The sequence below is a fragment of the Ceratotherium simum genome, chromosome 3, assembly GCF_057802395.1.
Source record: "Ceratotherium simum simum isolate JZ-2026a chromosome 3, ASM5780239v1, whole genome shotgun sequence".
Lineage (NCBI taxonomy): Eukaryota > Metazoa > Chordata > Mammalia > Perissodactyla > Rhinocerotidae > Ceratotherium > Ceratotherium simum.
This window is the reverse complement of record NC_141902.1, coordinates 18,694,558-18,706,700: the sequence shown is the minus strand read 5'-3', so window position 1 is coordinate 18,706,700 and position 12,143 is coordinate 18,694,558. Positions and strand designations below refer to the sequence as shown.

General features: G+C 41.4%; 1 protein-coding gene and 1 non-coding gene across 5 annotated transcripts in view; one reads left to right on the top strand and one right to left on the bottom strand.

Moving 5' to 3' along the window:
* The window catches only part of PRKD1 (protein kinase D1), a 290,658-nt gene that overhangs the window by 188,035 nt on the left and 90,480 nt on the right, over nucleotides 1-12,143 (bottom strand). The gene's annotated exons all lie outside the window — the stretch shown is intronic.
* On the top strand, nucleotides 11,750-11,852 carry LOC147917443 (U6 spliceosomal RNA). The gene has a single exon (XR_015551844.1). It is a non-coding gene; the product is annotated as a U6 spliceosomal RNA (small nuclear RNA).

Below are 12,143 nucleotides of genomic sequence, written 5' to 3'. Positions count from 1 at the left end.
CGGTTAAGTGCACTCGCTCCACTGTAGCGTGCACGGGTTTCGCTGGTTCAGATCCCGGGCGCGCACTGACACACCACTTGTCAAGCCATGCTGTGGCGGCATCCCATATAAAGTGGAGGAAGATGGGCATGGATGTTAGCCCAGGGCCAGTCTTCCTCAGCAAAATGAGGAGGATTGGCCAATGTTAGCTGAGGACCAATCTTCCTCAAAAAAAAACAAAAATGTTTCTTGGGGCCGGCCCAGTGGCGCAAGTGGTTGAGTGCACTCGCTCTGATGCGGCGGCCGGGGGTTCGCCGGTTCGGACCCTGAGCGCGCACTGACGCACCGCTTGGCAAGCCATGCTGTGGCAGCGTCCCATATAAAGTGGACTAAGATGGGCACAGATGTTAGCCCAGGGCCAGTCTTTCTCAGGAAAAGAAAAAAAGAGGAGGATTGGCAGATGTTAGCACAGGGCTGAACTTCCTCACAAAAAAATAAAAAAATGTTTCTTAAAGAATCTTACAAATGAATATAAAACATTTAGAAGGCAACAATTTTCTCTGGCAGCACTGTACTCTCTTACAGAGTGGCTTTGCAGGAAGCTATTTAACTACAAATATAGGTATCTTTCAGAAAGACCCAAACTATTTGCAGTAGATTCCCATTAATTGTGGATTCTGTATCTGTGAATCTGCCTACTGGCTAAAATGTATTTGTAACCCCAAAAATCAATACTCATGGGGCTTTTGGGGTCATTCACAGAGTGGCAAAATTTCTGAGTCACCCAAAGTACACATGTCCAGCTGACACTCTACCTTCTTGTCACTGACTAACTGCCCCAAGTTAACTCAAAGGAAGCTTCAAAAGCATTTAATAGTTCCTCAAAGTTGTTTTTCAGTGTTGATTCAGGAAGATAAGCAACCACCAACCACCCTGAACCGGTTAGGACCCCACCGCAAGAGCAACACCTGCACAGATGGGTTGAGAAATGACCAGACGTCACCCTCTGCTTCATTAACATAGTAAAATTCCCACCCAGGGTGGGCAACAGTACACTTTTAGGCACAGAGGAAGCATGAACACCTACTGTGCCTGCATAAGATTATACCTGCCTCTAGATGTAATGACAAAACTTCCCTTTTGAATATTCATTCTCTACCAAAAATAAAAGGCACCTGCTTTCCCTTGCTCGGGGAGCCACGGCTTTGGAAGTGATTCCCCGTGGTCTCCTTATTTGCTGCAAATAAAATTTACTTTGTGTGACAACTACTTCTGGTGGAGGCTTTGATTTTAACACACCAAGAAGCGAACTCACTTGGTTCAGTAATACTCTCGTTTCAGCTCTTATACTGTAAACAAGCGTACTTTCTCAGTCTATTCAGTGCCACATTTTTCACATTTTATGCTTCCTGTTGGTGACTCTGCTGTTTAAAATGGCCCCCAAGCATAGTACTCAATTGCCATCTGATCTTCCTAAGTGCAAGAAGGCTGTGATGGGTCTCATGGAGCAAACAAGTGGGTTAGATAGGCTTCATTCAGGCATGAGTTATGGTACTGTTGGCCATGAGTATATTAAACAAGGTGTCTTTGAATGCAAACACACATAACAAGATTATGTATTGATCGGTCAACAAAAATGTTACCAGAGGCTCACAGGAACCAACTCTGCATTTCCCCTAGGAGCAATGGTTTGGTATTTGCTAATTCAGTGTTCAAAGTGACTTTGCAGAATATAACTACTGCCAACTGTGTATTTCCAATCAATTTGGCTGTGATATACCATTCCAAGGAGAGGCAGCACTGGGAGTAAAGCAGAGTATTCACATTTGTTTAAAACTTTGTTCCTGGGCCAGCCCCGTGGCTTAGCGGTTAAGCGTGCGCGCTCCGCTACTGGCAGCCCGGGTTCAGAATCTGGGCACGCACCGACACACCGCTTCTCCGTCCATGCTGAGGCCACGTCCCACATACAGCAACTAGAAGGATGTGCAACTATGACATACAACTATCTACTGGGGCCTTGGGGGGAAAAAAAAAAAAGGAGGAGGATTGGCAATAGATGTTAGCTCAGAGCCGGTCTTCCTCAGAAAAAAGAAGAGGATTAGCATGGATGTTAGCTCAAGGCTGATCTTCCTCACAAAGAAAAAATAAATAAATAAAACTTTGTTCCAAGATTTTGTCTATTTCTATTTAATAAAAATCTGTAATTTAGACTTTGGGGTTATAAAGTGATATCTCTGATTTACAGCAAATAAAAATACAAAAAACTTAACTTTTATGGATTGACCATGATGACTTAGAGTCTAACAATGAAATTACTTTTCTACTGCAATCCGAATCCCTAAAATCACTACTCTTTTTTTCATTTTCAATGTCTTCTTGTTTGGAAAGACCATGTTTCAGGAAAATATGTGACTTGCTCTACCTTATAAAACCCCAAAGTAAAACTCTGAATACTACAATCTCTACCTTTGACAGATGCCAGCGTCAAATAGGAGGGAAAAAAACTGGGGTTTGTTTTTGTTGTTCTTGCTAGATTTTCTTGAAAGAAAAACTTTTTAGCAATTCTATAAATCTTTCCCTGGACAGCTATCACATGAATATCTTTAGACTGTTTCAGCCTTCTATTTCAGTCACTCTGGGAAATAATCTAATCCCTCATCATTTTCCTTCCCTCTCCACACTTGCTCGCTACCTGATAAGACCACTGGTGCCAATCCTACCTATTACAAAAAGAATTACTATATGCCATATAGATTTTAAATTTAAAACATTGTTTTAGTTTGGGAATTTAACATAATGCAATAGACACTTATCTGTGTAATACTTTTGTCTATTTAATTGTCAGAACCTGTATCAATCAGTACATTTCCAGAGAAACAGAACTCAATTGTGTGGGTGGGTGTATGTGTGTTTATATTTATATACATAAATGGCTCAAGTGATTGTGGAGGCTGGCAAGTCCAAAATTATAGGGCAGACAGGCAAGCTGGAAACTCAGGCAGGAGCTGATGCTTCAGTCTTGAGGCAAAATTTCTTCTCAGTAAGGCCTTCAACTCATTGGAGGAGGCCCACCCACACTATTACTTGAAGTCAATTGATTGTAGATACAAACTACAACTACAAAATACCTTCCCAGCAACACTCAGATTAGTGTTTAACCAACAACCGGACACCACAGCCTAGCCAAGTTGGCACATATAACTAACTACCAAGTATCTTAAATCATAAAGTTGCTCCAATAAGCACTATAAGCAATAGGGAAAAAGAACAAATTGAGGCAATAGTCCTGGGCTTAAATCCTAGCTGTTTCACTAGCTGTGTGATTTTAAGCAAGTCACTTTCCTTCCTGAACCTTAGTATGCTTATTTGCCAAAAAAAAAAAAGGAGGGGGCAGGTGTATTTACACTTACCTTTTGGTGGTACTGTATGGATTTGATGAAGAGCTTAGGGCAGTCAGTGAGTGCCAGTACTATGTTATTAGGGTCTGTGTCTTTTATAACTGTATTACAGACACAAAATAATCCTGGCGTGTAGTAGGTGTTTCATAAATATGTGTGGAAGGAAGAAACGAAAGAAGGAAGAAACGAAGGGAAGGAGAAAGGGAAAGAGAAAAGAAAGAAAACAGGAAGGAAAAAAATGAATGAATAAATAAGTAAAGGAAGGAATAAATGTCAACATTCACTTCTGGAAAGAACTTAACAAAGTTAAGTCTCACTGTACTTGAGACTACAGAAAAACCAATGAGAATAAAAAATAGTCCCTGCTTTCAAGTAATTTAGCCCTGACAAGTAGTGAATAAGGCCAGTTTGCAAATAACCACAATACAGACATATTAAGAAAGAGATACAGGGGGCCGGCCCAGTGGCGCAAGCAGTTAAATGCTCTCGCTCCGCTGCAGTGGCCCAGGGTTCCCCAGTTCGTATCCTAGGTGCGCACTGACGCACTGCTTGGCAAGCCATGCTGTGGCGGTGTTCCATACAAAGTGGAGGAAGATGGGCACGGACATTAGCCCAGGGCCAGTCTTCCTCAGCAAAAAAAGAGGAGGATTGGCAGATGTTAGCACAGGGCTGATCTCACAAAAAAAAAAAAAAAAAAGAAAAAGATACAGAAGTGAATGTATCCAATGCACAAAGCAATTTAAAAATTCTGGTATAAGTTCAGACAAAAGGCACATTCTGAAACCATGAAGGGTCAAAACTAGACACACGATGTATGAGAACAGCCATCCAAAGACACCATAGCAGATGGATCTAAATGTGGTTTCGTAGACCTGGATTACTTTACACATTAATTGATAAGGATAGACTGTTACTAAATTTAAACAAGGTAACAAAGCAACAACATCTTTAGACTGACGCTATTGGAAAGGAAAATGTAAAGGAGAACTGTAATTCAGTCAGTTGGGGTGATGGATAAGAGAGTAGATACCTGAAGATCCATCAATGTTTATATCAAATTATCCAAGGAAAAGAACCTTATCAGGTGACCCAATACGGCAAAGAGGTTTTCCCATAACCTAGATGGAATATCCTCCAAGACCAACCAATTCCTTATGTTTCAACTCTGGGCCAATTCACCAACTTTCCAGTTACTGATTCTGCTTCGCAGGCATCTTGCTAGGAAGAAGTAATGCCCTAGAAAAACACATCGCTCATTGTGGATTGGTAAATATGCATTCTAGTTCATAAAAATATTTTTTGTGAGTCTTATTAGCAGGGGTTTGTCTTCTAGGAACTACAGCAACTCTGGCTGGAAGGAAAAAATAAAATTTCTGAAGCTTAAAATTTGAGAACCAGAAATTGCACCTCAATGAACCAGTCATGCGATTGCCAGGCCACACGTGACTGCCCTGTCTGTACTCCCTCCCAACAGTGCTCCTTGAGTTATACCTGTATGCTGAAGGCAGAAAGGACCCAGAGGCTTCAGAAAAATCGAGGATAAGAAGTACTTTAATGGGCAGAAATTGTGAGTAGACCATTCCAGATGGAGATAAGTATAGCTAAGGCTCAAAGATGGGGAAACATAATGCACATACTGATTAAAATAAACAGTCCAATTTGGTGTCCATATATAGGAAGACTGAACAAGAAAATTGCAAAGATAAACAGGCCATTTGGAGCACTTTAAGTGACCAGATTGGAAAACGTTTTTTATTTTACTGGCAATGAGAAGCCACCAAGTTTTGATTTTTTTTTTTTTTTTGAGCTGGGGAATATCAACATTGTAATTCTACATTAGCATAATTAACTTGTTAAGAACGTAGTAGCTATCTTTAAGGAGGAAGTGACTGGTCCATGAAGTTTATTGCAACAGCCTACATAGGAGGTAATAATAATCCAAGCTGGAAAGATGGTTATTGGAATTAAAAACAGAAGATGTGAAGGTGAGACCGTAAGGAAAGGACAATCATTGGGATTCTCTGAGCATGTGATTGGATTCGAAAGGTGAGGGTTCTGGGAAGGTGGATGTGTAGTCCAAGGTTAGAAATACAACAGGGCCGCTAAGAGAAATACACATACCAAGGGAAAAAGCAGATATAGGGTAGCAAGGAGGTTGGGTTTAAAAATTTGAATTTGGCCTTAAATAATGAACCCAGGTGCAGATGTTAAATAGTAATATTAAGAGATTCAAACCATTAACATAAAATAATGTTTGAAGGTTATGGAAAAGCATATCAATAAGTTTTAAAAAAGAGCAAATGTGAACACACATACAAGTATTAAGGAGAGGAAAGGAACATCAAAATATCTAATTAATCCTGGAAGTTTTCACAAGAGAAAAGAGTTTTGAGCTGTATTTTCAAAAATTTGTAATATAGAAATAGGATCAAAATAAGGAGACTGCCTTTTCAGTGGTGACACAATATGGAAGAAAAGCTGACACTAAATACTTATTGAGCACTTATACTTAATACTATACACAGTGGGGATTTTTATGAGTGAAAACAAAGATAGCCTATACTTACATATAATGATACAGATCTCTTATTTTTAAAACAAGCTGAATCTCAATTTTTCCACAGATCTTTCTCTTTCATTTTTATACCCATATTTTGCAAGTTTAATAATTTAATAAAGCAAATAATGAATGTCTACCAATATATAATGTAAAAATTATTGTTAATAAATATATTGCTGCCTCTGTTTCCCTTCAGTTAAAAATATTAGCAAGGTATCAACTCAGAACGTCATTATAAATCATGGGCAAATTGACTCAAAAGTTTTTAAGGACTAATACATTTAAATGGTAGAAATATATTTCTTATTTCATGATTTAAGCAATTTATAAAATAATATTTTAATTATTTAAAGGTAATGTTCATTTATGACTGAAAGAGCTCACAGTCCAAAGGTGGAAACACAGGTACACAAATGATCACAGTATGACACGTGTGATGGACAGTTTTATGTGTCAATCTGGCTAGGCTATAGTACCCAGTTATTTAATCAAACACTAATATAAATGTGCCTGTAAAAGTATTTCATAGATGTGATTAATATCTACAATCAGTTCACTTTAAGCAAGGAAATCACCCTCAATAATCTGGGTGGACCTCATTCAATGAGTTGAAAGGCCTTAGGAGCAAAATGGAGGTTTCCCTGAGGAAGATGAGATTCTGCCTCACCACTGCAGTATGAGCTCCTGCCTGAGAGTTTCCAACCTGACACCCTGCCCTATGGATTTCAGACGTGCCAGCCCCTACAGTCGCATAAGCTAATTCTTTGAAATAAACTTCTTTATACACACACACACACACACACACACACACCCCTACTGGTTCGGCTTCTCTGGAGAACCCTGACTAATACAACACGATAAATGCCACAGCAGACGTATGAGCACACAAGGTGAACAACCTGTGGGGTTAGGGAAGGTTCCACAGAGGCGCTATCATTGGGTTGAGTCTTGAAGCCATGGCACCAGGCAGAGAAGGGAACTGTAGGATAATCCAGGTGGAGGGACCAGGATGGTCAGAGAAGTCCAGAGGTCTAAGAGAGCACCAAGTGTTCAGGGAAAAGCCAAGTAGTTCTCCCCAGCAGGAACTCCAGGTACACACAGAGAATGGTCAGTTCTGTCTGGATGAGTCATGCTCTGTCCAGGGGGCGAAGGGAGACATTGTGGAATTTTAAGTGACACAAAGACATGATCTGAATTACATTTTAAAAAGATCACTTTTGGGCCGGCCCCGTGGCTTAGCGGTTAAGTGCGTGCGCTCCGCTGCTGGCAGCCCGGGTTTGGATCCCGGGCCCGCACCGGCGCACCGCTTCTCCAGCCATGCTGAGGCCGCGTCCCACATACAGCAACTAAAGGGATGTGCAGCTATGACATACAACTATCTACTGGGGCTTTAGGGGGAAAAATAAATAAATAAAATCTTTAAAAAGATCACTTTTTCAAGGCGAAGTATGGGAGACAGGTGATACTGCTGTCTTTCTTTATGGAGAGGCAGTAAATTCTGTTTTTTTATAAATAATTATGGTTGCAATGATAAAGAATGCATGGTAGCTGAGGGAGCTGAATGAGTTAATATACTCCATTTAGTGGTTCATAAATCAAACTCCAGTTAGCAAGCTGAGTCTTCACTCTTCACAACCACAGCAAGCTAGAGACATTCCAAATGTTCCACTCACCAGAAAAACCAGATGTATGCAAAAGGCAAGGCAACAATCTAACAACACTATTGCACATGGTTTACAAGACTAAACTGCTCAGAAAGCAAAGTTCTCCAGTTCATAATCTAGCACTTTTGGTGCTTTCTTGACAGCTGACAGAGATACCAAGAATGGTAATATTAGCCTAACCCTTCCAGATGCTGTCTATCCCGTAAACATGTCCAACGCCTCCCCTTTCCAGAACCTTGTTGCAACAAAACAATATTCAGAAAACACAAAGGGCACCAGACTCTCAGCAAGTACCTAACCAGCACAGAAGCAGCCCAAAAGTGCTTCCTTGTGCTCCCTTCCCCATATACAATCCCAACTAAAAAAATCCATCCTAATTCTTAAAACAGAGTTACCACAGCAACAAAGTGAACAGTTAAAAAGCAACGAACTTAATCAATGCAAGTCATTGTTGGAAAGATTATCCCTTGAGACAAATCTCTCACCGCTAAGATTATTGCTATTTATCTGAAGTGTTTTCTGAAAAGGTAAGAATGATTGACTGAGGGCTTCAGATCAATGAGGTGGGTTTTTTTTTCTTTCAATGAGCTCAAGTTCCCAGTAGACCTAAGCTATACTCTTAATCATGACATTAATCAATAACAATTACACCCAAGAGAATGCCAACATAGGTTTTCCAGGAAATCTCACAGGGTTTAAAGTGCTATTCTTGTAGAAGTAGTCAATATTATGTGTTGTAAAATAGAATTCAGGTTGGTTTCTTCCTATTTCCCTAGAGCCGAATTTTGGTGCTCTAGACCCAGAAATGTTAGCACAGTGCTTCTCAAACATTAACGTACTTAAGAATCATCTGGGGATCTTGTTAAAATGCAGATTCTGATCCAGTTGGTCGGGGGTGTGGTGTGAGATCTGCATTTCTACAAGCTCCCAGGTGATGCCCACGCTGCTAGTCAGCAGGCCACACCTGAAGTCGCCATGTGGGAATACATTACTGATTGGTCAGGAGAAACAGCAAAAGGCAAACACGTTGGCAGAGGGATACGTACAAAAGAGAGATTTGACCATAAGAGAGATTCTACTTCTAGATCTTCCACCTCAAACCGCCCTCCTTGGAACATGACTGAGAAAAATGGCAATACTAAACCTTCTAATAGGAGACTCAGTGGTCACATAACTGAGTTAAACAAAATTAAGTAATAATAATGGCTAACATTTGTTAAGCCTTACACGTGCCAGGCATTGTTCTACATACTGGCTATGGAATAACTCATTTAATCTTCACAGCCACTCTATGCGGTAGAAACTATATCATCATCCCCATTTTACAGATGAGGAAAAGGAAGCAAGGAGAGTTGAGTAACTTGCCCAAGATCACAACGTTGGCTGGTGAGTGGTGGAGCCAGGACTCAACCCCTGGGAGGCTGCCTCCAGAGCATGGGCTCCAATGTCTGGAACATAAGCACTTTTCAGGGTTGATGGGTATTGTGACTCACCACAAGGTGATGTAAGTTCTTCTATCTTGCCAATGGAGGCAAATATGCAACAGAGGAGAGAGGAAAACTTGAGAGAAAATGAGAACAAGCTGGAGAAGGGTAAATTAGAAAATGGAAGTAATGTTTGGAGAAAAATAGATTTAGAAGAGCACACTGTGGTAACAGAGGCATCCTCCACCCAGACATGGATGCGATGCATGAAGACCCATCCGCTCGCTCGGCAGGTGACCACCCAGGAGAGGGAAGCGAGTCAACGGGCAGATCGCACCAACCCCAGGAAGACGGGAACAGTTTACTTCCACCAAATATTCTAAAAGGCACTCAATCATGACAGAGTCATGATTATTCTTACACTAATTACCTAATTTACAGATTCTCTAGGTCCCCTGCTGGGTCTCTTTCTTCTTCCTACAGGATTGTTTGGACATTTTGCTTCTAATTAGCAACTTTGTGAAAGTGAGCAGGGAGAAGAGAAGCCGATTAAATCAGTTTGTTTTTTTCCTCATATTCAGGGATCTAGCAATAGGTTTAGGAGAGGGAGGTTAGGATGTGAAACTCATGATGAAAATACATTCTTATTAATCCTAGATATCAATGAACCCTCTTCGCCTGGCCCTCACGTCTCGGGGGAAGAGAAAGGCTGAGCGGACCCATCTGAATTGCGCAGTCTGAATCAGAAACAGCCAGCACATTCTGCAGAGTATACTTCAGGTCAGGCAGAACTATAAACAAAGTAGCCGTCTGGTTAGATGAACACTGGGAAACAGTTCAGATTGTTCAGACAAGCATTAAAACAAAAACTGACCTCGAAAACATGTGACATTCACTGTTCCCTAATGCAATATATATGCAGAGACGCTCATGGAAAACTCTAGCCTGGTTTAAGGAAAAGAAAAACCCTCACTGGACACAAAGAACTGGCTTTCAGTGTCCTGAAATGAGATGTGTAAATGTACTGACAAGTACCAAAAAGAAGGTACATTTTTCAAATGAAACGAGAGGTCACAAGACTGAAATGTGTCCTGTAAACTGCACTTCATCGTCACCACCTCACCCCCATTAACACGACCTGATACTTACTAGGCACCTCTATTCATTAGGTTCTGGGGTGAAGCAATCTAATTTTGTTATGCTAGCACTTCAACCTACACTTACAAACTTTTCAAATATTTTAATTTTATCTAAATGTTTTCCATCAGCCTGTTCCTTTTTATAAGAATCCTTCATTGTTCCAAGACACAAATCATATCCCTTTGAATTCCAGATGAAAACATTTTAGGGCCTATTTATGATTGCATTTCAATAGACATGTATACACATGTAAAGCAGTTTCAATGTTATTTAAAAATACACTTCAATAGGTCTCATTGTGTTGATATTAGCAAGGCACTTAAGAAAATGCTTCCAGGTGGCAGGCACCTGCTCTGGCTTTAAAACACCAACCTCAAAACCCATAGTCAAGCACCAAAATGGGGAAAAGCAACAAACTATATATTTCAGCACCTAGCAGTTTTGGCAGCTCATTTGGAACTGGTTATCGCCAGCTGGGCATTTTGCCATTTCCTTGAGGCAAAATTAAAGTGGAAGATATGAGGGTTTTATTGTAATTTTCCACCACATATTTATATCATTATGGGTTTTGTGCTGCTCTAGTCCCCACACAGTCTCACTGAATATCTTCTTATTATGTCACTGAAATTTGAGGCAAATATAGGATGATGCAGTGAAAACAAGTGGGCACTGTGTATAGTAAATGATTGCTGAAGATAACACTATGCCTATCAGAATGGGCTGCATAATTTGCAGGGCCCCGTGCAAGATGAAATCGCGGGGCCCCCTGTTCAAAAGGCAGAGGAAAAGTTCCACTAAAGGTACTAAAATATCAAGATTTTTTCTTTGTCTGCAGTTTCTCTCAACCTGCCATGGTGTTGTTGATTTGCTATTCAATGTCGTGATCCCTCAGACACAGGGGTACCTGTCGGGTGAGCGCAGACCTTCTGCTCCACAGGTGCCCCCCAGTGCATACAAACCGCCCATTCACTAAGTATTGAGTTCTCCCTCTCTCCAGCCTCCAGAACAACGCTCTGCACACCAACTAGGGCAGAGGAAGCCAAGGCAGGCATCTCCCTTCCCACAGTTCACCACCCCCCAACCCACAGGCAGACGGGTGACCCCCAGGAGTACTGCAGTCTCTAGGAAAGGATGTGTTAGGGACCTAGATTGGAGTGGATAAGGGGCTCGCCCTACTGAGGCATCCACCGTGGCACTCCCGGATGGGGACGGCCGCATCAATGTCCTGAAATGTCCTGGGCTCTTGCTCCAAAACCCGATCCTTCCCTGCCAGGGGCTGAAGGCAGCAGCAGTTGTGGGGCAGGAGAAGGAAGGAGGATGAGGCCAGCAGGGCTTGGGGCCCTAGGAGGTGGGGGACAGAGCAGTGGAGAGAAGTAGAGAACTCATCCCAAGGAGGCGGTCACCGAGCCAAGGGTTCCAGAGCAGCTGGGGCAGGCCACTATCCCCTCAGACTTCACTTACAAAACACGAATTCAACACAAAGCGAAGGATTTCCAGACAGCCAAGTCAGAGCGTTAAACTCAACCAACTGCCCTGGTCACAGGCCCATGAAGCCAGTCCTGATTCATATGAAACACAAGGCCTGTGCTCGCTTCCGCAGCATATATGCTAAAATTGGACAACAGAGACATCAGTGCGGCCCCTGCACAAAGATGACACACAAATTCATTATGTGCTCCATATTTTTATTTCATAGAACTGAATACATATGCATACATACACACACACACACACACGTATATGTAAAAAGGGGAAACCCTGAGGAAAACTGGGAAAGGTAGATTATATCCATGACAGTATCCTAGTGGTGACACTATACTATAGTTTTACAAAATGTTACCACTGGGAGAAACTGTATATGAAGTGTACAAGAGAATTCTGTATTACTTCTTACAACTGTATATTGTAATTATCTCAATTTAAAAAAAGATCCAAGGCCTATTAAATGGACAAAATACAGCACACAGGAGATCATTAC